Genomic DNA, 27,140 nt, shown 5'->3' with positions numbered 1-27,140 from the left:
TTTTTTTTTATTTTAACGAAAAGAAATATATATATATATATAACGAAATAAAACATTTTTATTAGCAAAATAGAAGAATCTTAAATAAATTTTAAATTTCGTTTATTAAATATTGCTACGAATTTTGTACATATGTAAATAATTTTAGTGAAATTATATGCAAAAGTGTAGGATTTTTTTTTTTTTTTTTTTTTTTTTTGTATCATGTAACATGAAAATCTGAAGAAAAGAAGCTTTGCCGTAAAAGTAAAAGTACAGGGGTAAGTCTATTTAACATTGAGTAAATGACTATCTCCATAAATTGTTGAGATATCGCCAAGTTGGCAATTATTTTGGCGACTAATTTTTATCTCCAGATTTGAATCCTTGAATTGGCATGACTCCATTTCCTTAAACGTAATCTTTATTCACACACACCATAACTTTTAAACACAACTAAAATAACAGAACAAATAACAAAATCTACTAAACTAAAATTTAATCATCCTATGCTGCAGCTGAGGGAGAAGTGAGCGAGTTCACTGCCGCGCTAGCAGTTTTTTACATAAACCACATGACGTGGATTGGCTGCACACGCAGTCGAACATTGGATTGCCACAGAGTATTCCCCCAGTGACACAGTCAGGACACAAAAGGGGTTGGCTGTAAATTTCCAATTTAAGATATGCACATTCAAATAACGGTTATATTTTAAAATTGTACGTACAAAAAGAAATACAAATATATGAATAGTAATAATACATTTACAATTCTGATTGGAATATACACCCATACAATGCATAACTTAGTTAAACAGAAATAATAAAAAGTTAATAAGCAATTTATGTAACTCTAAATATTTATGCAAAAAAAAATTATTCCAAGTAGCTATACATTGTAACATTTGCAGCAAACCACAAGAGAAAACTTTAATCATATTACAGTGATTAGTCTTTTAGGAAAATGAACACGACGTCCACTTTGGATAACTACTTGTTTTGGAACAATTTTTGAGTCTTCGCAGACTTCTTGTGGAAACAGAGGAATTACAGGTGAATTTATACATTCTGATAACATATATGCTGATTTTAAACGAACGATTGTAACTGTAATCTTTTTGTTATTTATCTCAATAATAAAATTTTTATCCATTCGTTTAACCACGGTACGAGGACCAGTGTAAGGTGGAGTTAGAGGTGATTTAACAGAATCGATACGCAGAAATACATGAGAACAGGTTTGAAGTGCTGGATGTACATAAATTGGTGATTGAATATGCCTAGAGTTTGGAATAGAGTTTGGAATAAATGCATGACTGATCGAAGTTGTGACACATAAGATTCAGTAGGCGATACAATATTTGTAGCATATCTGACGGTAATCTAAGTGTAGTACCGTAGACAAGTTCAGCGCAAGTAACATTTATATCTTTCTTAATGGCAAATCTAATACCCAACAGAAAATAGGCAGAATTTCAGTCCATTTTGGGTTGTTATGAGCCATTATTGAACTTTTAAGTTGCCTATGAAATCTCTCAATCAGTCCATTGGACTGAGGATGATAAGCAGTAGTTCTAATGCGATGTGTACCCAAAATTTTCATTAAATCCTTAAATACGTGAGATTCAAAATTTCGGCCTTGATCAGTTGTTATTGATACCGGGCAGCCAAATCTTGCTATCCAGTTATGCACTAACACTTTACAAGTCGTCTGAGCTGACATGTCGACAGTATGTATGACTTCTGGCCATCTGGTAAACCTGTCAATAATTGTCATGCAATAACGGTTACTTTCAGACGGTGGAAGAGGACCTATGAAATCAATATGGATATGTGCAAATCTTGCATCAGGCAAGGAAAAGGTACCCAACGGTGATTTCGTATGCCTATAAATTTTAGAACGTTGGCACTGTAGACATGATTGAACTGCATTTTTAATAAATTTCTTCATATTAGGCCAAAAATAGCGTTTAGTAATTAATTTTGTTGAAGTTGGAATACCAGCATGAGAAAGACAGTGACTCTTCTGAAATATTTTAGAGCGAAAAGATTCAGGTATGAACGGTCGAGGTATACCTGTGTCCATATTACAGTAAAGAGTAACATCTTCTAAGGGAAAAAATGTTTCCCAAGTTTTAAAATTGGTGAAGACTGATATAAGGAAATTTGAATTTCAGAGTCCTGAATTTGTGCTTCGGATACCTTTTTATAATCAATGTGTTGATTATCAGATACTGCATCTATTTCTACCCTAGATAAGGCATCAGCAACGATATTGTCACGACCTTTGAAGTATCGTATGTCAGTGGAAAATTGGCCAATAAAATCAAGATAACGAAGTTGTCGGGGAGAACACTTTCCGGGCTTCTGCTTAAAAGCATATATTAAGGGCTTTTGGTCAGTGTAGATTGTAAAGACCCTGCCTTCAAGCATGTGCCGAAACTTCCTAATAGACAAATAAATTGCCAAAAGTTCTCGATCATAAGTTAACCATTTCCTTTGAATTTTGCTGAGTTTAACGGATAGAAACGCAACGGGTTCCCAAACTGAATTATGCAGTTGCATTAATGAGCGAGCTACCAACCGCAACGTCCGATGCATCAGTACACAGTTTCAAAGTTGCACCAGGAATTGGTTGTTTGAAAAGGGTTGCCTCAGCAATTGCATTTTTTGCATTTTCGAATGCTTTCTCGGCTTCGTCGTCCCATTCGAGAGAATATTCTTTTGTTTTGCTTGGTTGTGAAGGTTTCCTTTTATTAATGCGGCCTTCCAGTAACCTATTCAAGGGAGCTAAAACATGTGAAGCTCTTGGGACAAAACGTCTGTAAAAATTAAATATGCCAAGAAATTTCCTTAACTTTATTGAGTGTATGTGTTTGGTTTAGGAAATTTTTGAATATCTTCTACCCTCTCGGGTAAAGGTTTTAAACCCTGTTCAGATACCTGAAAACTCAAAAATTCCAAAGACGTTCAACCAAAACTGAATTTAGATGCATTAAGTTATAAAGTTGCGCGCTTCCAACCTGCACGCAACAAAGTGGTGACTACTGAGAACTGGAAATAGACCAAAGTCTTGAGAAGGGTTTAAATCCCTTTTTATTCAACTTTAGAAATTACAAATGCGTACTCTTGACGCTCACAAACTACGCCGACCCGGCGGTAAAATAAAAATAAGAAACTGAAAAGAGATAATAACAAGTGACTAACTACGAGGCTCTTTAAACGTAACTAACCTCACCGCGTTCTAAAATACCGCTGATAATTCAGCAACTTCTGAATATTACGTTGAAAGATTAACACACTGCCGAGGCAAGCACACAGGCCGAAACGCGTGGTTCTTCAATTTCTAACTAGCTACCTCCACGCTCGTGAAGTAAGAAAGCACCCTTCGAACTCGTTTCCTTTCTATTTAACTCAGAATACTTCAGCTGATAATTTGAATCCTTGCGCGTTCTACTAACATTTACATACTCTGGCATTGGCAGTTCCAGGGGAAAGTAAGGCTTAACAGGAAAGATATTTTAAACTTAAAATAAATGTTAGTTAAAATAAATATAAACCCTACATTTGCCGCTGCCAGAATTTGGTAAACTTGGAAGCAGGTCCTACAAACGACCTGTTGAAAAGTTTCTACAATTCTGAACTAAATTTTAAGAGCCTCGTTTACATAAAAAAAAAACTGTTATCTCACAAAAGGTATAATAAATTTCTGTATATACTTATTTAATTCTCTCTTCTTACAGCAACTTTTCCTGTACTTCAGCAATCAATCTGTTTTCTTCCTTCCAGCATCTGGAAGGGATAAGTATCAGTATCTTTCTAAATACATTATAATTTACACTTTCTTGACACTGAATAAGTTTTTGTTTTTGAACGATTTATTCTGCTTAATTCACATTCATTTAAGTATTCAAACATGAATTTAACTTTACCCTGGCTCTCCACCATGTGTGGTGTCAAACGGGAATATTCGTGTTTTAGTATTGCAACACTTCCCCTAACCACAATGATTTGTTAGAATTCAACGACCAAATAGACACACCTTACTCGACATTCTACAACTCGATGAGCTGCTTTAACATTCTTAAAATTCAAGTGTAGGTGGAGAACCCTACAAAACACATTCGTTCTAAATTCCCCCTCATTCATCTTTAGACATGCAGGCTTTCGTTCTAAAGCATGATTTTATTTACAGTTTAATACTTAAATTTGAATTCATTGCTTTTGAGCATTTACTTTTAGCATCTATAATTTTATGCTTCTAGACTAAATTCTACTTTTACATAACTTTCAAGCATTTACGTATATTTACAAAATTCTAATACATATGATTTTTACAATTTACCATAAAATGAATAAGAGAAAAATAAATTTTTACTTTATTCATTCTTCGCCAAGCTGGCGGCACTGAAACCAAAGTTCTTATTAATACAAGAATACGAAGTTATTTTTATCTTCGGCCAAATTTTGGCTTTAACATAACAGAATTAGTCTTTCGACCAACAGAAACTGCTTGTTCTTAGATTTTATACTTAAAGAAAATAATACTTTTGCCTTAGCTAAATAAAGTAAAACAAAACTAAGTCTCAACCGAGATACATTGACTTCCGTCAAAACATAGAACTTCGTATTTACGCATAACATTTCGGAACAAAAGAAAAAAAAATTAAATAAGATTTTAACTTATCTTTGAGTTTTCGATGATTGGAACTCCGACATTCTTTTCTGGCAGAACTGCTCTCACGTTATAGGTTTAATCGACGTCAGTCTTCTCCTTAGAGTCCTCCGAGTGTCGTCCACGTTACTTTTTCTTTTTCGCCCTCTGCATGCTGGCCTCTTGGAGTGGTAGTCGTCGGGTTGCTGTCTTTTCCGTTTTTCCCCTGGACGGCTGGTCTTGGCGTCCTCCGGTCTGGAGTCATGCTTGAATTTCTTCTGTTGGTGGTGGTCTTTTCGTTCCTCCTGCTGCCTTTTCTTTCTCGGGAACGGCGACCTTGTTTGCACCTGACACTCCGGCCCTGGAAGCGTTCTCCTCGATGTAGATTTCTACTGCGATACGTTGTAAGTGGTGTTTTCCTCTTTACCAAGGTTTCTTTACGCGACGGCTTTGCTTTCTTGTTTTTCTTAAATGCTGGACTCTGAAAGTTTTCGTTTCTTCTTTTCGGTACCGTCGCATGGGTTGTAGAAGGGCTAGGTTTCTCTTCCGTTCTCTGCTTCTTGGGTGGTGGAACGGGCGACGTTACTTCTGGACCTTCTACTTCTTTTACGCTTGAGTCCTGCAAGAAACTTTTACGGATTTCAAAATCATTTTGATTATAATATTTTTTCACCTAGTCGGGACTTGCTTTACAGATTTCCCCTCTCTCATTCTTAAGGTACAATACGACTCCCTTGATTTCCTGAATTACATAGGGGCCTTCAAATTTTGGAGCTAACTTTGCAGTAAAATTGTCTGGGGCACTTGATAAAGAAAACTTCCGCTTCAACACTTTATCCCCAACTTTAAAATTTGCTTCATTGCGTTTTCTATCATAATATAATTTTTGCCTATTTCTTGCCGTATCCGAGCTTTTAATCGCAGTTTTTGCACATCTTTCTGTTTAAATTCTTGCTCTCTTTGTTGCACAAAGAATAATTTATCTAATGGCGTAATTAACTTTCGTCCTAAAAATAATTCTGCTGGGGTTTTTTCCGTAGTATCGTGATTTGCTGTTTTTAAAGCATAAGCTAACTCATTTATGTAGCCATCCCAGCGCTTGTGATGTGTGCGAATATAAATTCGAATTATTTTTACAATGTTTTTATTAACTCTTTCTGCTATGTTTGTCTGTGGTCTATACGGAACCATTTTGATATGGCGTATGCCAAGTCCAGTGCATATGTTTTCAAATATTTGACTAACGAATTGTTTACCGTTACGCTAATGACTTTTATCGGTGCACCGTATTTTAAAATGTATCTGTGTAAGAATGCATCTGCGACTGTTTTGGCTGACGCGCGTTTAAGTGGAACAATTTCTGTCCATTTTGAAAAGTGATCTACAATTACTAAAAGAAAACGATTTTTATTTAACTCACTCTGGGGGAAAGGACCAAGAAGATCTATGCCTAAAATTTCATTCGGAAATGTAGCGCGAATGCTATTTAAGTACCCGGCCGGGCTGTAATTAATATCATTTATTAACCGACATTGATTGCAGGACCTGACATACACAGTTACTATTTTGTATAATTGCGGGAAATATACCGCCTCGCGTACCCTTTTTAAAGTCTTTCTGACCCCTAAGTGACCCGCTGTTTTCGCGTCGTGTAATCCTCAAAATGCTTAATCGAAGCGAGGCTGGGATGACTGGTTTGTACTCGAGATTTTCGTTTGTTGTTTTTGTATAAAATAATAAATTATCTATTATTTCATAGTTTTCTGCTCTATTTCTTATCGCATCGATATCTGTGTGCTCAAAGCTTTCGGGGTCTTTCAAATATGCATAGATACTTCCAAATTCAGGATCAGCTTTCAATTCATCAATAATTGTATCTCTAGAATCTAAAATTTTTGAAGTCAACACAGCGCATTTAAGTTCATTTCCTTCATCGTCCAGTTTTATACGAGAAAGTGCGTCAGCTACATTGTTTTCCTTACCCGGTTTATATTTTATTATTAGATTATATTCTTGGAGTTTTAAAGCCCATCTTATTAACCTGGGCGTTAGGTTTTTCCCCGAGTAAAGTCTACCAACAGCCGCATGATCCGAAAAGACTGTTACTGGCGCTTTGCCGAAATAAACTCGAAATTTGTGTAAGCCATTAATACGGCTAATGTTTCTCTCTCTGTAGCTGTATAATTCCTTTGTGTATGATTCAACGTTTTACAAAAAATGCCAAAGGATGGCTATTTTGCATAAGAACCGCACCCATCGCATAGTCCGACGCATCTATTGCAATTTCCAGGTTTTCGTCCCCCTCCGGGAATTTCAAAACAGGGGCATTGATAAGCGCTTTTTTAAACTTTCGAAAGCGGTATTTGCTTCCTCTGTCCACGTGAATTTACTTTTCTTTCTTTTAATTACTAACAAGGGTTCAACAATATTAGCAAAATCTTTTATGAATGACCGATAATAAGAACATAACCCAAGGAAAGAAGAAAGTTTCTTGGCGGTGTTGGGAGATGGGAAATTCTTGATTGCTTTTATTTTTGAATCTTGAGTTTCTACACCCTTTTGCGAAATTTTATAACCCAGATATTTAAGTTCTGTTATGTGGACACAGACAGAAATATAGCAAACACGCAGCTCGCAAGGTTTATCTCAGGGCACGGTCCCTTTCCTGACTATTTCTACAAACGTGGTTTCTGCAATACAAGTCAGTGCGCATGTGGAGGACCGGGCTCGCCAGAGCATTACTTGGAGACATGCCCGCTGACTGAGGGTCTCCACATTAGACTACCAGCCAATAACAGACAGCCATTCTGTAAATATCTGATTAAGCAACGGCACCTAATTAAAAAGATTGTGCAATTAATTGACAAATTAGCGGAACTCAATCTGGATTTGTGCCAAATTTAGCTCCGTAACATAAAGCGTATGTTATCCTCAAAATAAAATACCCTATGCAACTATAAGATTTAATGTCAGCAGTAAAAATTATAGACCCAGAATCAATGAGAGTATTAAGAAAGTAAATATGTAAATAAATATAATAAGCTCGCGAGTAATACTATATAAATGTGCATGAGTCATACCTTCAACAAGCAATGCAAACAGAAATGTAGAGTGGTGCAAGCAAGCAATGTACAGTGCATCCTCCTCAAAGTACAACGCTAGATACATGTAAATATGCTCAGTGCAAATGTGTTTATTAAGCAAGCGTGTTAATCAAGTGTGTTTTCAAGTGTACTCCAATTTACTGGCACACAGCATTATCACATATGTACCCGAAAATGTGCACTGTATACTCGAAAATGTGCATATAGTGCACATAGGCCATCCTTAATATAAGAAATCTTATGCAACCATAAGACCCAATGGTATCAGTAAAGATTACAGATCTAGTATTTAAGAGAATACTCAAGAATGTAAATATGTAAATAGATTTCATAAGCATCGCTTGTAATATGTAATATGCTCTGCGTATGTAAATATGTAAATATGATTGATGCAAAAGTATTAATCGAGTGCGTCGCAAATTGATTTCAGCATAAATAGTGCAAATATGTAATTAAGCCTCCTCAGTCTAGCAAGCAACATTACAAGTCTTGCCTCAATGTGGAAAGAAAGTTATGTAATGGTGTGAATATGTAAATAAGTTTCTACTGATAGCAAGCACCATTACAGGTGCAAAAGCAAACGTTCACAACAGGATATGAATATAAAACTGCAGCAAATAAGGGATATGAATATAAACTGCAGCAAATAAGTTTAACAGGAACCCGAGGATGGACGACACCATGAATGTCTCAAAGCTTATAACACATGAACTACTACCAATGAACCGAACTAATAAACAGAAATCCAATGACTGTACTATATGTATCAGTAATTACAGACACTCATATGTAATAATCGAATAACAATGTAACAAACAGAATTATAATGTACTAGAAAGCAATATAATGTGCCAGAAAGCAAAATCTGTATGTAAAACCAGAAAATGCATGTAATCATACGAGTAGCTCTTGTAAGGCCATCTTTATATTAATTCTACGATTTAATAAATACTGGGCCCGGGCGGTAGGATGGAGTGAACTCCCGGGGGCAGTTTTGGTCAGTAGGACCGCCACCGGGGTGAATTAGGCGTTGGGTTCGGGCGCCAGGTGTGGGGCCCTTGTGTGGCTTCAGGGGTTGTTTTAGATAAAGGTGGACGTGGTGCTACACCAATTAACCTATGGTGGAGGGGTGGTGCCCACGTCCTCCGTCGCATGTCGCATATTTAAGTTCTTTAGTTGCGAACTTTCATTTTGAGGAGTTAATTGTAAGACCGGCCTCTTTTAATAGTTTAAAAACTTCTTCTAGATCTTTAATTTGTTGTTCCAACGTACTACTCGTTATAATTATATCATCTAGATCAGGGGTCTCCAAACTTTTCAGCCCGCGGGCCATATTGGGGCTTTAACGAAGCTTCGAGGGCCAAGATCCAGTTAGTTCATCATCCATGGCGATGCAACTATGATGAACAGCATACAAGTTTTTAAACGAGGCAGTAAGATTTTTGTGATTGGATCTATACGCTATGACCTTACAAAGAGATCCTTTTTTTTTTAGACTTTCATGCAGTTTCACCTAACATAAATTTCTTAAAGCTGTTTTTGAACATTTGCAAAAATATAATTTTGTCCAAGAATATTAGATTTCTTCGGTTTAGTATGTACTTTGCTTTTCAATTGATTTATCAGCGCATTTTGTTTACATTTTGATCAGCTGCAAACATTCGCTCCATAAGCAAGTTTAAAAAAATCTCGAAAATTAAAATAAATTACAACATCTTTAGAAAAATTAAGATTTAAATAAAATCACTACTGAAAATTTCTATGAAGCAACTTAGAATGCTACTATAAAAACTAGAAAAGATAACACACGAAACCTTTATTCTTGTAAAGAGTACAATGAGAGTTTTCTACTTCCTTGTACGAAGTAAGGGAAGTATTGTAATCGCGAAAAATTTCGGATATCATATTTCAACGAAAATATCCATTTTGACCTCTCTCTCTCTCTCTCTCGAATCCATTTGAACTTTTTTTTTGGCGTGACATCTGTTCGTACAGGCAGAATAAATGAATCTTTTTCTCAAAATGGATTCAGAAGAGATTTTTTTCGTGATGTCTGTACGTACGTATGCAGGTATCTCGCATAACTCGAAAACGAGTGGCCTCAAAACGTTGAAATTTTGTATATGGGACATGTATAACATGTAGTTGTGCACCTCCCTTTTTATTTGCAATCGGCTGCATCAGAACTCTATGTATATCTACCCAGTCTGTTACCGGAGACGGGGAGTTTAGTTTTTTATTCTTATATCCTTGATTATATTTAATTTTTATTCTTATATCCTTGTAGATTGTGCGATTTTTGCTTTCGAAGTGACTCAGGGGGTTAAGGTTTTTATGACTTTATTTAATCTGCATGCAATAGTTGTAGAATTATCAATATTTTAAAAGTTGTTTAAGTGCTACTAAGCCTACTAAAGTCGCTATTTGTTTACATTTTCAACTCCTGTTTTGTTTGAAGATGTTTTGCGTTTTTATGTATTTTTGCCTCGTCACGAAGTGAGAACTGAATTGATTGAATGAGAACTATATCTCTAATGAAATTCGAGGAAATAAGTTTAAATGAAGTGCGGCCAAAAATACGTATAATTTAAAGGACATATGAGGAATTCATGTGTGTCCACATCAGATTTTTTATATAGAGCGTATTTCCCTCATAGTACATTTAGAAATGATTGTATAATGTCTATATTATGTTTTATATACAACGCGCATGATAGGCAACGCATTTCTAGATTGGCTGTTATTATAAAATATTTAATGTGTATGTTATTTGTTACTTTAAATTAAAAAAAAATATTTTAAAGGAACCTCTGGCGGGCCGGATTATTAGTGCTCGCGGGCCAGTTTTGGCCCTCGGGCCGTAGTTTGGAGACCCCTGATCTAGATAGATTAAAGTCGATTTTCCTAGGACAGGCCTTAGAACAATGTCCATAGCTCTCTGGAATGTTGTTGGGGCCCCACACAACCCAAAGGGCATGCGTAAAAATGCATAAGTGCCCGATTTTGTTATAAAAGCGGTTTTATGTATGTCTTCGGGTCTCATAGCTATTTGATAGTAGCCAGACGTTGTCCAAAGTAGAAGTCCAAAGTAGTCATGTATCTTGTAGATTTAATCTTTCTGATAATTTCTTCTATAACCGGCAAAGGGTAAACTGGGAATTTAGTAATACTATTCAGTTTTCTGTAATCGATAGCAAACCTCCAAGCCCTTTTATCCGAAGGAGGAAACTCGTTCTTTTTCCTACATAGTACGACTGGACTCGCGTACTCACTATTTATGGACGTTATTATTTTGTTCTTTAACATTTCCTGAATATGTTCTTCTATGATTAACTCTTTCTGTTTATCATAGCGATAAGGTTTAGTCCTACAGGGTTTGTCGGCAGTTAACTGTATCTCATGCGTAACTATTTGACAGCTATCAGGCCGTTCTGAAAACAAGTTTGAAAAAGTACTCACCACTTGCTGGATGGCTTGACTTTCATGGTCATTCAAATGGCTAAGGGCAACTTGCGGTTGTTCCACTGGTTCCACCACCCTCCGGTCCATCTCCAGCACAATAGAACTGTCCTGAAAATTGAGTTTGGCCTTCGCGGCCCTTAAAAACTCCATACCTAAAATAAGTGGACTTTGCAAACGTTTTACTACAAAAATTAATACTTTAAGGCTTTCATTCTGAACTTGTATCTTTAAAGATAGTTTTCCGATACATTGACAAGTTTGTCCTTGTGCTGCTATGATTTCTGTGTTTTTATTTTTAAATAATCGAAACCTATTAAAGTTCTTTTTTAAAAAAATATCACTCATGAAATTACCTTCTGCTCCTGTATCGATGACGGCTTCTTCTGGTACATCGCCAACCAGGACTTGTATAATTGGTAGATGGAAGTTTTTTACGATGACCGTATTTAAGTATCTTTTTGAGGGTGTTTTCAAAACTTCCGGGGTCTGGACCCTCGCTTTCACAGGCACCTCTACTCGTTTAAAGCTTTCCTTTCAACTTCTGCCTTCTGGGTACGCGGACGGTTGTTTTCGAATTTCCTTTTTGGGCCTTGACCTTCGAGCTTCGATGAGTTAGCTTGATAGCTCTTTCGCCCATAAGAGCGGTTTGCATTTCTGGTTTGCTCATTTGAAGATTTCCTTCGGATACTTTGAGAATACGATGCCCCTCTAGTTTTTCCTCTATTCTGCGATTTTGAAACTTGACCGCCAATTCAAAGAGCTCCTGCAATGTGCTTGGGTTTCTAATTTCGAAGTAGTCTTGAACAGCAGGTAACAATCTTAGTAAGATTATTTCAATAATCTCGGCGTCGGGTTTCTTCCCATACAGCATATCCGTCAGCCTAATTTTTCGCAGAATAAAGTCCGTCAACTCTTCTATATTCCGTTGATAAAAACTATACAGTTCGACTTCTATCCTTGCTTGATCTTTCAATATGGGGAAGGCCTTTAATAACGAAATTTTTAAATGTATATGTCTTTAAAATTTTCAAATGTATATGTCTGGCCTCCGAATTCCCCTAATAAAAATTTGCCTATATTCTTCCACCATAGCGTGGCCTGTCCTCTTGCAGATGTGGCAATGGCAACTTTTTGTCTTTCAGGCACAGGGTAGAGCTGGAAGTGATTGTCTAGGCCTTCTAGAAATATCGCCACCGAATTTTTTCCGTCGAAATTGACGTTTGGCTTATTTGACGCTCTCATCGTCGGGATCAGGTATCCAAATCCTTCCAATTGGCTTGCCATTTCTTGTTGTTGTCCAGCAACTTCCATCCAATTTTCGGCCATTTCAGTTCGACAAGTGTTCGGGCGCCAATGTAAAGTTGCGCGCTTCCAACCTGCACGCAACAAAGTGGTGACTGCTGAGAACTGGAAACAGACCAAAGTCTTGAGAAGGGTTAAAATCCCTTTTTATTCAACTTTAGAAATTACAAATGCGTGCTCTTGACGCTCACAAACTACGCCGACCCGGCGGTAAAATAAAAATAAGAAACTGAAAAGAGATAATAACAAGTGACTAACTACGAGGCTCTCTAAACGTAACTAACCTCACCGCGTTCTAAAATACCGCTGATAATTCAGCAACTTCTGAATATTACGTTGAAAGATTAACACACTGCCGAGGCAAGCACACAAGCCGAAACGCGTGGTTCTTCAATTTCTAACTAGCTACCTCCGCGCTCGTGAAGTAAGAAAGCACCCTTCGAACTCGTTTCCTTTCTATTTAACTCAGAATACTTCAGCTGATAATTTGAATCCTTGCGCGTTCTACTAACATTTACATACTCTGGCATTGGCAGTTCCAGGGGAAAGTAAGGCTTGACAGGAAAGATAGTTTAAACTTAAAATAAATGTTAGTTAAAATAAATATAAACCCTACAAAGTCTTAACCCATAATTACTTAATCATTCAAAAAGGGCTTTTAAGTGTATCAAATGCTCATTTTCGTCTTTTGACGCTATCAATATATCGTCGACAAAAGCAAATACTCCTGGCAGCTCGCGAGTTAATTCCTCAATAAAGCGTTGAAAGGTTGCAGCTGCATTGCAGAACCCAAACTGCATTCTTGTACTCTCAAAAAGTCCAAAAGGAGTGGCAATAGCATTTTTTTGGATATCAGAGGGATTAATTGGAATTTGGTGATATGCTTTAACCAAATGTAATCGAGAAAATACCTTTGTTACATGTACCTCCGTTGCAAAATCGCAAATATTGGGAATAGGATACTTATTCCTCACTGTCTGAGCGTTTAACCTCCGAAAATCTCCCACAGTTCTCAATTCATTTGGGCCCTTTTTTGAAACTATGTGAAGAGGAGAGGAGTAATTACTTGTGGAGGGTCGCATGTAACCTAAATTGATCATTTTCTGAATTTCATGCTTAGCAATTTTTAATCTATCTTGAGCTAATCTCCTTCGCTTACATGGAGCCGACCAGCGGCCGAGCGGTAAAGTCGCTGAACACTGGTAGTTCGGCCCGAGGTTCGAATCCCACGAACGGGCTGGCTGCATGGGCGTTTTCGTGATATTCCCCACGTGTAACTTGTATACGAGCCAGTTTCCCTTAGAAAGTCCTCCACGAAGGCATCCCACCCCTTAGGCAGATAGCCCTCGTGTGCTTTGCCATAATTAAATACACCAACACTACCTTGGCTTACATGAAACAGGAGGACCAATGGTTTCAATGAAATGCATAGTATTATGCTTAACAGTCTTATTGAGATCAGGAAGCTTTGACAGTGAAGGATAGTTAGACAGTAATTTATCATAAATACAATTTGTAATAATTATTTTAACAGAATATAAATGTGTGTTAATAACACTGCAGTTAATTTTTAAATCAACAAGTTTCTTGTTGATTAAATCAGGTAATAAATCAAAATAATGCAAGAAATCAGATCCAATAATATTTTTTGACACTTTACACACATAAAAAGTAAAATTAAAATTACGACGAAGTCCAAGGTCAATATTTAACGCTTTTTGTCCATAAACTGAAATAGGGGTGGGTACTATTTGCTTCAGAAAGCGTCATAATAGGTGTTTGACGCGCTTCCTGTCTGGTTGCTGAAAAAGACTGACGTCTGAGCCAGAAAAATATTCTATTCGATTTCCTGTCTCTAATGAAAAGGTGATGAGTGAGGGTAAAGTGCATTACGCCACTACACTTTCCCTGGTAAGTTTCCCTGGAATGTACATGGTGGAACACACGTTTTAGCTTTATCGCTAAATTTATGATGATACCAACAATAGGAACAGTTCGAAGCAGCTTTAGCTGAAGGGCTTCGCTTCCTGTTATAGCGATTTTGGGAAACACTGCGTGATCGTCGTAGAGACAAAACCTCGCTACGCAATTTGCTCACTTCCTCCAGCAGGGAATCCAATTTAGAAATCTCAGACACATTGAGAGGTACACAAGAAGAAACTTCGCTTACCTGAGCGGGTGTAACTTCCAATATTCTATCCGCGATACTGCTAGCTTTCTATGAATCGAGCGGCTCAACCGACGCTAGAATAGACTGAACATTTGGCGGCATCTGGTGCATGAATAATTCCACTGAGTGCACCGCTATGGTGGCTTCCGACCACGGACATGAACCAAACGGAATTATATACCATCACGGCGGGGAAGACTCCAGAGTAACAAGGTTGAATATTATATACTAATAACAGTTTTTACATATTGATAACTGCAAGGCACTAAGCGTTATTCTGGTTATCTGCTTTAAGTTCTGAACATTTGAACATTATAATATTATCCACAGTTGTTTCTGCTTAGGCAGTGTCTTGAGATTTTCTCTATTTTATCAAGGGCTATTCTGTTTTTGAGTGTGTTAGTCGTCCACATTGCCCAGGCACAGTCCGCTGGTTTCTTCAAGTGCCAGGTTCTTGTATGTACACAATGGAAGTAATAATGGTCCATGTCGCCTTCCTCTCCGCATTCGCAGAAAGGAGTATCCCTAAGTCTGAATCTGTTCAGGTATACTGGGAATGGTCCATGACCTGTTAAGAACTGTGTTAGGCTAGCACAGTGGGTCTTTATTTCCATGTTTACTTTTGGCAGTAAGCGAAATGTCCTTCGTCCTACCTCTGCCTCTGTTCATCTACTTTGCCAATTTTGTAGCAGACTTGTCAAAGTTGTTCGCTTAATATGAGACCAAGGAAGTTTGTTGGTCTTTCTAATGTATCCGTGCAGTTGGCTGCCTGCTTGGCCAGTAGGTCAGCGGCTTCATTGCCTTGAATCCCTGTGTGAGCGGGAACCCATTTTAAAGTGGGTCTTTGTGAAATAGGCATTGTCAGAAGCTGTTTCTGAATTCTGTATACCAATGGACTCCGGCTGTTTTGACTTGCAATAGCCGCCAGACTTGATGCCGAATCACTGAGTATGGAGAATTTCTCCTGTTGACATGTGTTCGCATATCTAATTGCAGCACTGATAGCTAGAAGCTCAGCTTGGTATACCGAGTTGTTCGAGAATAATTTCCTTTTCCACTCAAATGTTACAACTCCATTTTCTAGTCTACAGAAGGCGCTGCCCGTGCCGTTCTCAGTTTTGGAGCCATCTGTGAAAAGGTTATTACTGTACCTCTGAATTGGTTGGTCGTTTATACTGATACCGTCGGAGAGATTAAAAGCTGCTGGATGAAAGTTACTGCAGTTGTTTTGCTCCTCGTAGTCCGAGTGGTGATAACTATGACCCCAGAGTGTTGAAGTTTGACCCAGCCTGGTAACCCTTACGATAGCTGCCTCCCTTTCTACTATCAAATCTAGGGGAGGAATTCCTGCTAGTTGTTGTAGGGCTAGTGTTGACGTGGTACGGTAGGCCCTGCATACTTGAAGTAGCTGCTGTCTCTGAATAGAGAGCAGGGATCTTTTCATATGAGAGGTAAGTTCGCCACCCCAGATTGCTGCTCCATAAGTTATTACTCTTTCTGTAATGGTTCTATGCCAAATTTTTAGTAGCTTAGATGAGATACCCCATTTATGTGAAGTCATGCGTCTCATGTTGTTGCTTAGGATGCTAATTCGAGTCTTAAGATTCCTGACATGTGGCATCCAAGAAAGTCTGTTGTCGAGTAATAGCCCAAGATATTTCAATTGGGGGAAACATTTTACGGGTATCCCATGGAGTTTAATGCTTGGGTTGCGTCTTAGCTGCCTGCTGCGTCCTATGAGCAAAGCTTTAGTTTTCTCTGCCGAAATCCGAAGCTTATGTGCTCTGGCCCATTGGGAGAACAGATCAAGACAGTATTGAGATCTCATTTCGAGGTTACTCCTTCCTGCTACAACTAGCATAAAATCGTCCGCATAGGCTATGATTCGAGCGTATTCTACGCTCTCAAACTGACGAAATGCCGAGTTTGCCACTATATTCTACAGTGTTGGTCCAAGGCATGACCCCTGTGGGCATCCTCTAAAGACATTTTTGACATAAATGCCGCTGTCTGATGCTACTTGTACACTTCGATCTTGAAGGGCCCACCAGCGGCTGAGCGGTAAAGTCGCTGAACACTGGTAGTTCGGTCCGAGGTTCGAATCCCGCGAACGGGCTGGCTGCATGGGCGTTTTCGTGGTTTTTCCCATGTGTAACGTGTATACGAGCCAGTTTCCCTTAGAAAGTCCTCCACGAAGGCATCTCTCCTCTTAGGCAGATAGCCCTCGAGGCTTTGCCATAATCACACACACACACGATCTTGAAGTTACGAGCGAAGGATGGTAATAATTGCTGTTGGGCGTAACAAAGAGTCAGGCACATTAAATTTTGCAGCCCGTCTAGTCATTACTCGTAGAAGTTCTGATGGCTTTTTATCTCCAAGTTGCTCGCCGGTGAGTAATTTCCGTATTTCACTCGTACTGCTTTCACCACAGCGTTCCGTAATAACAGCTTTGAGATCTTCGTAAGAAGAATCTGTACGTTCCCGGAGAATGATATCCCTAACCAACACAGCAATTTCCGGCGGCAAATGAGCGACGCAGTAGTTAAATTTTGTCTTCGGATCCGTGATAGGATTGGCCCACCAGCGGCCGAGCGGTAAAGTCGCTGAACACTGGTAGTTCGGTCCGAGGTTCGAATCCCGCGAACGGGGTGGCTGCATGGGTGTTTTCGTGGTTTTCCCCATGTGTAACGTGTATACGAGCCAGTTTCCCTTAGAAAGTCCTCCACGAAAGGCATCCCTCCTCTTAGGCAGATAGCCCTAGTGTGCTTTGCCATAATTAAATACAACACACCACACCGTGATAGGCTTGGGTGCGGCTAAAGCAAAAGTTGCTTCACGCATAGCAAACCACAATGACGGGTCAATCGGATTATAAATTGGAATCTTGACAACTGCTGTTTCCTCCATGTCTGTGGCTGAAGGGAAAAACACAAAAGTTCTGGAACCACACTCTTGAACGAACAACCAGTAGAAGCTTCATGCGAGTAGCGGGATCGCCATTTTATGGTCGTTAACGCCGGGTCACCGTTTTATGGTGGCGTGGTGGTTATGTGCTTGGTGTATATCCTTGAATTGACATGACTCCATTTCCTTAAACATAACCTTTATTCACACACACCATAACTTTAAACACAACTAAAATAACAGAACGAATAACAAAATCTACTAAACTAAAATTTAAACATCCTATGCTGCAGCTAAGGGAGAAGTGAGCGAGTTCACTGCCACGCTAGCAGTTTTTACATAAACCACATGACGTGGACATTAGATTGTCGTAGACACGCAGTCGAACATTAGATTGCCACAACTTAGTTCAGAGTGAGTTCAGATATTAAGAGATCTCCGTAGGAACTTCTCGCTTTTAGAGTAGCTTCGCATAGCGTTGCGATTAACGTTCTTCGTAGTTTAGTAGCTACTGATTGTGCTCTCTGATACTAAGAAGATCTGTAGGAGTGTTTTCGTAGAAAGTTCCAGAACTGCAAAACGTTCCTTTTTGTAAACTAAATTTCATCAAGCTGTAATCGATTCTGTGTGCTCATTCAATCTATTACGAACCCACACATAACAATGTTATCAAATCGTATACGAATAATAATAGTAATCTCGCACTTGAAAAAAATTAAATTAATTTTTATCTTCTATCTGAAATCTAAGTTTGGTACCTGCAAGACAATTTTGCTGGTCACACTTTGTTATTCACATAATTTCACACTTTTAATATGACTGTTAAAACGTTAAATTTTTCGACTTCACTTTATTTCAAATAATTTCAATGTATTAAAAAAACTGAAAGTTTCACATTTAAATGGTCGCCCAAAAGGGTTTCTTAAAGTTTATACCCTCTCTCTGAGCTCGCAGTTTACTAATCTGCTCTTGCACTCTCTCCTACTAACCCATTCTTTTTTTTTCTTTTGTCTCTTTAGCTTTAAGCATTGTTTTTTTTCGCATTTACGCCATATACAATTCACCAGCAAACCACAAAAAATTTTAAATCAGCATAGTAGCATATATTTAGATTCCCGATGCGTTAAGTGTTGGCATACATTTTTTTTCTCCTTTCCTCAGACTTTCTTTGGCTTATTCTGTCAATAATAACTTTTCTTAGTAAGATGGCTAATATTTGTTTTCCTTTTTATTATTAACTTTATATGTGTTAACTTTATCACGTTCTTCGCACTTAAGCCACATCAAATTCCATTCAACAACAATATCACAAAATATTTAAAACCAGCATGTCTTTAGAATTCCCGATACAGTGTTAAAGGTTGCCATACATACATTTATGTTTGCTACATTCTTTCTTTAAAAACTAGCTGCCTGAAATTATCATGAAAAAGAAAAAGTATATAATGATTCTAATGAGTCCAGCTAGTGTAATTTCATAAAAATACTGAATATTTCTAATTAGACATCTCATGATTTTAATACATGTTATTTAAATCAATCACATTAAAAAACAGAAAAATATTTAAAACTGTGTTTATTGCTTCGTTTATTGCTCAGTAATCTTCCAGATTAAATCTGAAAGCGTCTTAGGCTTTACTTCATGGCAACACATTGGCGCGTGGAAGATAAAAGCATTTTATTTTCGGCCGCTGCAACACATTGCTTCCATAAAGCCTAGTTGATCATTAAAATTGAAAGCTAAATATCTTAAATTATTCCGAATGGCAAGTCTTAAGCGCTGGACATAAAATTTTTTTTTTTTTTTTTTTCGAACAGTGTTACCGTTACTTGCTATGAAATTGTTAAGTTTGTTAATCCAAAATTCAGTAAAGGTTTACAAAATATGAAATAAATAATAAAACAAATTCAAAATTTAAAGTTTAGTCTTCCAGGTGTTCGGGTGGATGATATTATTCAAATTTTGATGACTATAGGTACCGTTGTTTTCTCACAATGCGAGGAACAGAGATACATACGTGCAGATTCTTCATTATTTAATTTCTTTAAAAATAATATTGGACGATAAGTCCGAGTTTGTATTACCTTTTTCATTTCCAATAAAACGAACATGAATAGAGGACCAAAAAATATGAAAATGGCTCTAATTAATTTATTGTGTGGTACAAATTTTAATCAAAAATTTCAAGATGTAGATTTTATTAACTTTCATTGGTACTTATCAAAACATCAAGATGCTCACACGTTCATTTAATAATGTTGGCACTTACAATAACTGCTTTGTTTGAGAATAATTTTATATGCGAACAACTTTTTTACTCAACTAAAAATTAATAAAAATAAAAAAGAATAAAAAATAAAAAAGAACCGGATTACTTGACAGCATCTACAATTCGTGATGAAGATAATTTTTAATAATTTCTCTTCAAGGTTACACAAATTTTTAGAATTGAAACGCCATGAAGTGTCCAGCTATAGTAACAAATAAAGGAATAATTTAATTATTTACATGCAAACATATCCATTTTTTATGTGTAGAAGAAAAATTTAATAAATAAGATAAAGAGAATAAATTATTATTTATTTTCAAGTTTTCTTTTTCACTTAGTAAATTTTCTCTGAAAACTATTTCATAATTTGTTTTAGTTTAAATTAATGATTAATTAAACATGTTAGAATTATTTGAAAAAAAGTCAAAGAATTTAATATTTATCTCTTAATATATTTGAATAACAAATTGCAATCAACAAAAATGCCATATAGTTAGCAAACCTTAGATTTTAAATGCGAAAAAAAAATTACTTTGAAATTTTCTTCTTTGCGATATTGTTATTAATTGTTTACATATATTTTGATACATATTCAGTAAACGTATTTTAAATATTATTTGAAACGATTTTCATTTTGTTAATTAGATATTTCTTTTGTTAAAAGCAGCTTTGACCAACGTGTTATTTTCAGATCTTTCATACGGCCCGCATGCAATTTGAGATTGAGACCACTATATTAGGAGATCGTTTTGTATCAGCCAAAGATCCATTGAGACGTGGAGCTTATTATTTGTTGTATTATTCCATTCAAGTTCTTTGATTGAGCTGCCAGACAACATTCTGTTCAAGGCTGATGATTATTCATAATTATAAATCCGTATTTTAAAAAGAATTGTCGTGTATTTAATTATGGCAAAGCCCACTAGGGCTATCTGCCTAAGAGGAGGGATGCCTTAGTGGAGGACTTTCTAAGGGAAACTGGCTCGCTACACATGGGGAAAACCACGAAAACACCCATGCAGCCATCCCGTTCGCGGGATTCCAACCTCCGACCGAACTACCAGTATTCAGTGACTTTACCGCTCGGCCGCTGGTGAGCCTAAAAAAAATTTAAAAATTAAAAAAAAAAAGAATTTGGAGGGGGGTTTAAACGATGGCTTTCATGCTAAGAAACATTTTGTGTAAAATTATTAGAGTATTGTGAAAACGAAAAACAACTGAAAAAAATGTATTAATTGCACGTAATACAGGTGCTTATTGCTCAGTTCTTTTATTAACCTATAACCTGAAAAAAGCTATTCGCACAAATATGTATTCCCAAACAAAATTATTAATCTTACTGCAAACATTCGTAAAATGAGCTTATGAATTTTTTACAGATACCAATAAAACATAAAATTTATATCTTTAGATTTCTGAATAAGATTTATATCACACTGCAAATTAATTAGCTCCATTTTTATATTTTCTGACGCGCAATTTAAACTTGTAAATATTTAATTATTTATTTTTAATTAAAGTTACTACTAACATCTTTTCGGAGATGCGGCAGTGCTAGTTATACTTGTGCGATTCATCAATCAATTCTTACACTATTTTGTAAAATGATACCTTTTTTGTGGGGGGGGAGGGTCAAATCAGATATAGCAAATCGCCGGATACAGCGATCCAAATTTTCAGTCTTTTGAAATTCGTTTTAACAAGATTCGACTATATTTAAGGTATTAAAAACAAGTTATGGAAGTTTGTCACCCTCTACTAGATATAGGTTACTGGAAGCCGACATAATCCCTGACAAAGGTGTAGGTTTGACTTCCGCGTAAGATTTGGCTGTATGTGTACATCATTCCTGATCGCGAGTACAATATCCGTTTCTGGTACACCTGAGCAAGGCTTTTGATATGAGATGGCGTATATGATATAGAATCAAAATGACATGAAATCAAAGTACCTTCGGTTACCGTCATCCTTTCGACAGATGTTTGCCTGTTTTAAGTGCCTGCAGAGCGCAAAAATAGTACCACTACCAACATCTATTCCTTACCCGAGTTCCGAACTACTCCAGCGGTTTGAAAGCAAATTCTGCCTCGTAGACAATTTTACTATACTGTGTGGCAGGTAAATATGCAGTAATTCTGCTTGTCCTCTAAAGATGTGCATGGTTAGTTAAATAAGGAAATTTAAATTGACTTTACATCTTAATCATTACTATTGTTGCGTGGGTACGGGTTCGTAATAAATCGAATGCACAAGTCCGATGAAAAGTGAATAAACTTTATTCTTATCACAACGAATAAAAAGAAAATACTTAAATTTCTTAAGAAATATTCGTACAATATCGCAATATCTCACAGTACTTATCTTTTAAACTACTGAAACGTTCAACAGAACTGAATTCAAAACAGAGAAAGCTAATCCGATTTCACCGCGAAATCGCTACAGTAAACACAAGAGTTATCCAAACAACAACTTGAGATGTTTTCTTTCAGCCTTTTAATCACGCACGAGAATACTCTGGTATTTTCTCGATTTTACTAGAAAGCTAAAGAGTATAATTACGAGATATATCTATTTATCAAATGCGCGTGAGTATTTTTAATTTTTTCGGCGTAGCTTTCTCCTTAAATAAGTCTCGTGTTGAATTCCACGAGAATACAAAACATTTTTTATTACAAATTCTACTAAACATAGATAAATAAATACAAAATCGTAGCACTATAAATCTTTCACATGTATAATTTAAAAAATAATAACCTTATTCACAGAAGTGGTATTTACGAAGAAGATTAAATGATCAGCAAAAGAAAAGCTTGGGTTTTCTTGAGTTCCACTTAGCTAATTTTTTGAAGTAAAAAGTAAATGTGTCAAGATGGCAAGATTTGCCACATTTAAAGTTCAGTCTCTAGGTGTTGTGTCTCTCACATTTTACGAGAATAAGTCTGGCAACAACTGTAGTCTCCAACTATGGCTACAGAATTTGTTGTGCGAGCTTTCAAAATAAATAAATAAATAAAGTAGTGTAATAGAAAAAATTGGCCATCGCTTGAATGGCAACAGCGGATGATATTGCATGCATTTTGTTTTTAATGCAGCCAATTCATTTTGCGATTCTATTGCGTTAAGAAATTCAGTTTTAATTTGGAAGAAATGAAATCCGCTATGTATATTAGGGATATTTTTCAATTTGCTGGGTTTTTAGAAAATGAGGACTCATATGTCTAAGATTGAGGTATTTAAATTACAAAGGTTTTCTAAAATTTAGAAAAAATTACGCTGTGCTTATTATTGATGTTCGATAAGTGAAATTTTATGCTATCGTGGTTACATATAATTTGCAAATGTAACTGTGAAACGAATTCTATTAAATACCTACAAAAAATTTGGAATGGTATTTTAATTTGTAGATGTTGATTATGCATTCAATGTCGGAGCCTGTTGCACTCAGGTGTTAAAAGTAAGAATTTTTGCTCACGACAGTAGAGCTGATATTAATCTGAAAGCCGAAATTAAAGTTCTGCGGGCCCTAGGCAGGCTAGCGAGTTATCGCTACGTCTTTAAAACTACGCAAATACAGGAAAAGTTTTAAATAGCATTTATATTTAGTCTATAAACTTTTAACATAAAAGGCATGACTTATGGTACTGACAGACCGCCACTTGTGGCGGGGTAAAATCAGCAATCATAGTCGGTTCAATTCAAACGCCGGTAACGTAATCTAAGAGTATTCAACATAATAAAAATATAAGCAGGTTCATTATTTTTAATCACACGTAAGTCTAAAGCATCGGCTAGTGAGAGAATGCAAAGACCGGAATAATCTATTTTAGATAGGAATTCTAACAGCGCGACTCGAATCAAGCTCTCAGGTTCAAAACCTCAGATTGCATACTCTCAAAGCTAAGAAGGAAGGAGTTATTGTAAAGATCAAAATTATAATACCTGGTTAATTAACATAAAAATACATTACGAGTTTTATTAAACGAGAAAAGATTTTATTAAATGAGATAGATGAAAAATTTGTCTTTCTTCTGTAAATAATTTAGGCAGTTTGTAATTAAATGGTCATAGCATTTTACTTGCTGGTCATAATATGCGCAGTATTTAAAGAAGTGTTTTAAAATAGATTTTTGATTAATTTTATTGTATCTTGCGCTTTTGAAACTACGTCGGCTAAAAGAGGCATCCTTTAATTCAGTGGTTCTCAATCTGATTTGTCCCATGTATCATGTTCACCATTTTCAACACCATGATCATTTCTTCCCATTTCGAACACTAAAAAATGCATACATATATATCTTAGACTTACATTATTTTTTAACTTATTTTATAAAATAAAAACAAAGAATATATATAAAATGTATATAAATCCAAAATTTAAATAAAAGTAGTTTTTTTTAATATATATTCATAAACTAAAACTAAAAACTTACACCTAAATAAAAGGCAGATTCAATTTCCGCTTGAAACTTAAAAGAATATATATAAAATGTATATAAATCCAAAATTTAAATAAAAGTAGTTTTTTTTAATATATATTCATAAACTAAAACTAAAAACTTACACCTAAATAAAAGGCAGATTCAATTTCCGCTTGAAACTATGAAATTCTCCTTCCCCAGGTTTAATTGATGATGTCATACTGATTTTTCCAAGTCGTATCTCATATGGAAAATTTCTATTTTAGATAAGCTAGACATGTAGTATAAACGCAAGAACGTTCTAATAGTACATCTAATATGAGAACTTAATTGTTTCCAATCAGAGTTACAGGTTTTTCTTCTAATTTAGATAACAAATATACGTGTAAATGTAATTTTACTCTAGAAAAATATGGTACTTGTAAGAAAAATATAACATATATTATTGACACAACATCTAAACGATGAAAATAATCTTGTACATCAAAACAATAAATGTACAGAGTCATTTTTAAGTTTAAAAGTTTGATGCCTTTGATTTTGGAAAAAAAATCGAATTGTGACTTTCGCCCACAAGTTACAAGTTTCGCCCACAAGTTCGAAGAAGTAACTTATATATATATATATGTATATATCGGGTAACAGGAATAGTTCGTTTAACCAGTAAAGAGCGTCTGCAAAAAAAAAAAAAAAAAAATAAAAAATAAAAAAATAAATAAATAAATAAATAAATAAATAAATAAATAAAAATAAAAAATAAATAAATAAATAAAATTAAAAAAATAAAAAATCAATAAAAAATAAAAAAAAATAAAGAATACTTGTAACCAAAAATACAGATTCAAATTTTTGCGTGGTGATGACAATGTTACAATATTTTTATTTATAATGTCAAAAACTTTTAGAATCATATGGAATGTTTCTAATGAGATCTTATATTCGAAAAGATGTAAAGAAAAAGCTGTCATGTATTCATGCTACATAGGAAAGGAATTGCGAAATGTCTGCAGCCAGTTCTTTCAGTCACAGGTAGCTAACCCAGGTTAAATTAGGCTATATTAGGTTAATCGAATAGGCCGAAACCACAAGGGCTGCCTGTCTAAGAGGAGGAATGCCTTTGTGGAGAACTTTCTGGAACTTCGTGGAAACTATCTCGTATTCACTTTACACATGGCGAAGACCGCGGAAACTAACCATGCAGACAACTCTTTCGCCTACGCTAGAACACAAGCAGGTCGAATTACCTATATTCAACTGTCTTCACAACTCGATAACTTGTGGGGCGTAGCTAACCCAGAACTGAACAGCAATAGAACTGAAAGCAAGCTTGGCACTTTTTGCTGGTTGGCTCATTAATAATTACATTTTATTTATAGATCAATCATAATAAATAATCATGCAATTATAATGCTCTAACGCATAAACGCTGATTTAGGCTTTACAGATATTAATTGCATTATCCAACCTTACACTATTTGTCCGTTTCATCCTTTTTATATGCATACAAAGATCTGTCTTTAATCAATTCAGCTAGCAAATCGCTTTCGCCTTCCGTTTTCGTTTTCTGAATATTTGATGATGAAGGAAGATCAAAGAAACTTTGATATCAACAGACCCTTTTTCTTTTTGGAGACTTTGCGATGAACTCGATTTCTCTTACAATCATTGATAGAAATACCCAAAATAACTGAATATTTCAGTGATTTTCTGGTTTGTTTAGTAAAAGGGTAATCCGAGCAAGACTAACTAACAATATTAAGTAAGAAATTTGTATTGCTGAAAAATTCTTATCCTATATATTTTTCAATTATTTTATTTCTTCATCCGCTGTAGCAGGGACATAAAACATTTTAATGAAAGTTATATATTTGAGCGAAATATCATAAGAAATAAACTGATATTTAACTATTATTAAAATCAGTTTAATAAAACTAGTTTATTAAAACTAGGAAATAACGCTTCAAATAGTTGTCTTCATGTGCTATTTCATTGTAAAGCAATGCAATAGCAACCGCAGGGAATTCATTTGGAAGGCAAGGAAATCCCAACTTGTAACAACAATCAAGAAGCGAAGTCATTCATGTATAAAAAAGATTTACATTTTGATAAAAAAAAATTGAAATGGAAGACGAAACTTTAATGTCCGAATACAAATTTTACTGAAATTCTTGCAAGAATTATTTTCATCTAAGTTTAATTTAATGTCATTTAAAATTAAGTAAAAGCTTTATCTTAAATCGGCGTACATTTTGAATAAAACTATATCGATTTCAAATGCGATCAAACAGATGTCTCCCTCCTTCAACAGCAAAAAAAATGTTTAAGAGAGATAATTGAATGCTAAACCTGTTCTAGCCCGGCCGCTAAAAAAATTGGTTGTTAGCATTAAAATTTGGGAGGAGCAGCAAACATATTTATTGGGAAATGACTAAGCAAGACAAAGGTAAAATGTACGTAGCGCCCAATCTCTCGAGCAAATGAGTGATGAAAAAGCTAAGATGTTAGAAATTTGATCGCTGTCAGCTTCCCTGACCACTATATCGACTGGGCAACAGTATCTATAGAGTAGATGGTTGAATATTTCCGTGAGAATCGAAACTGTGGTTAAATATCCATGATTAGCTGTTTAAATAATGACATTAATAATTGTAACATTCGAGATAAAAATGACGATTTCAAACTCCAGACTACGTTGAACGTTTTGAAAAAATATTTTGGATAAGTGTTCAGAGTTTTACAGAATATTCGTACATATTTTTCTTTACTTTTTAGGAAATTCGTATTATATGAAATGTATTTTTTTCTGTTTGGGGGCTGTCAAGCTTATTATATGTGAGATTTTCTTCTTCAAATCACCAAAGAACCAAATAATTTT

General features: G+C 35.7%; 1 protein-coding gene across 1 annotated transcript in view; it reads left to right on the top strand.

Moving 5' to 3' along the window:
* Positions 1–27,140, top strand: part of LOC118188342 (cartilage oligomeric matrix protein-like) — a 1,186,180-nt gene that overhangs the window by 1,008,245 nt on the left and 150,795 nt on the right. The window lies entirely within an intron of this gene.

This window comes from Stegodyphus dumicola, chromosome 4 (genome assembly GCF_044657685.1).
Source record: "Stegodyphus dumicola isolate Sdum_Otavi_A_Nest chromosome 4, ASM4465768v1".
NCBI classification, from domain to species: domain Eukaryota; kingdom Metazoa; phylum Arthropoda; class Arachnida; order Araneae; family Eresidae; genus Stegodyphus; species Stegodyphus dumicola.
This window is presented reverse-complemented; position numbering and strand designations above follow the sequence as displayed.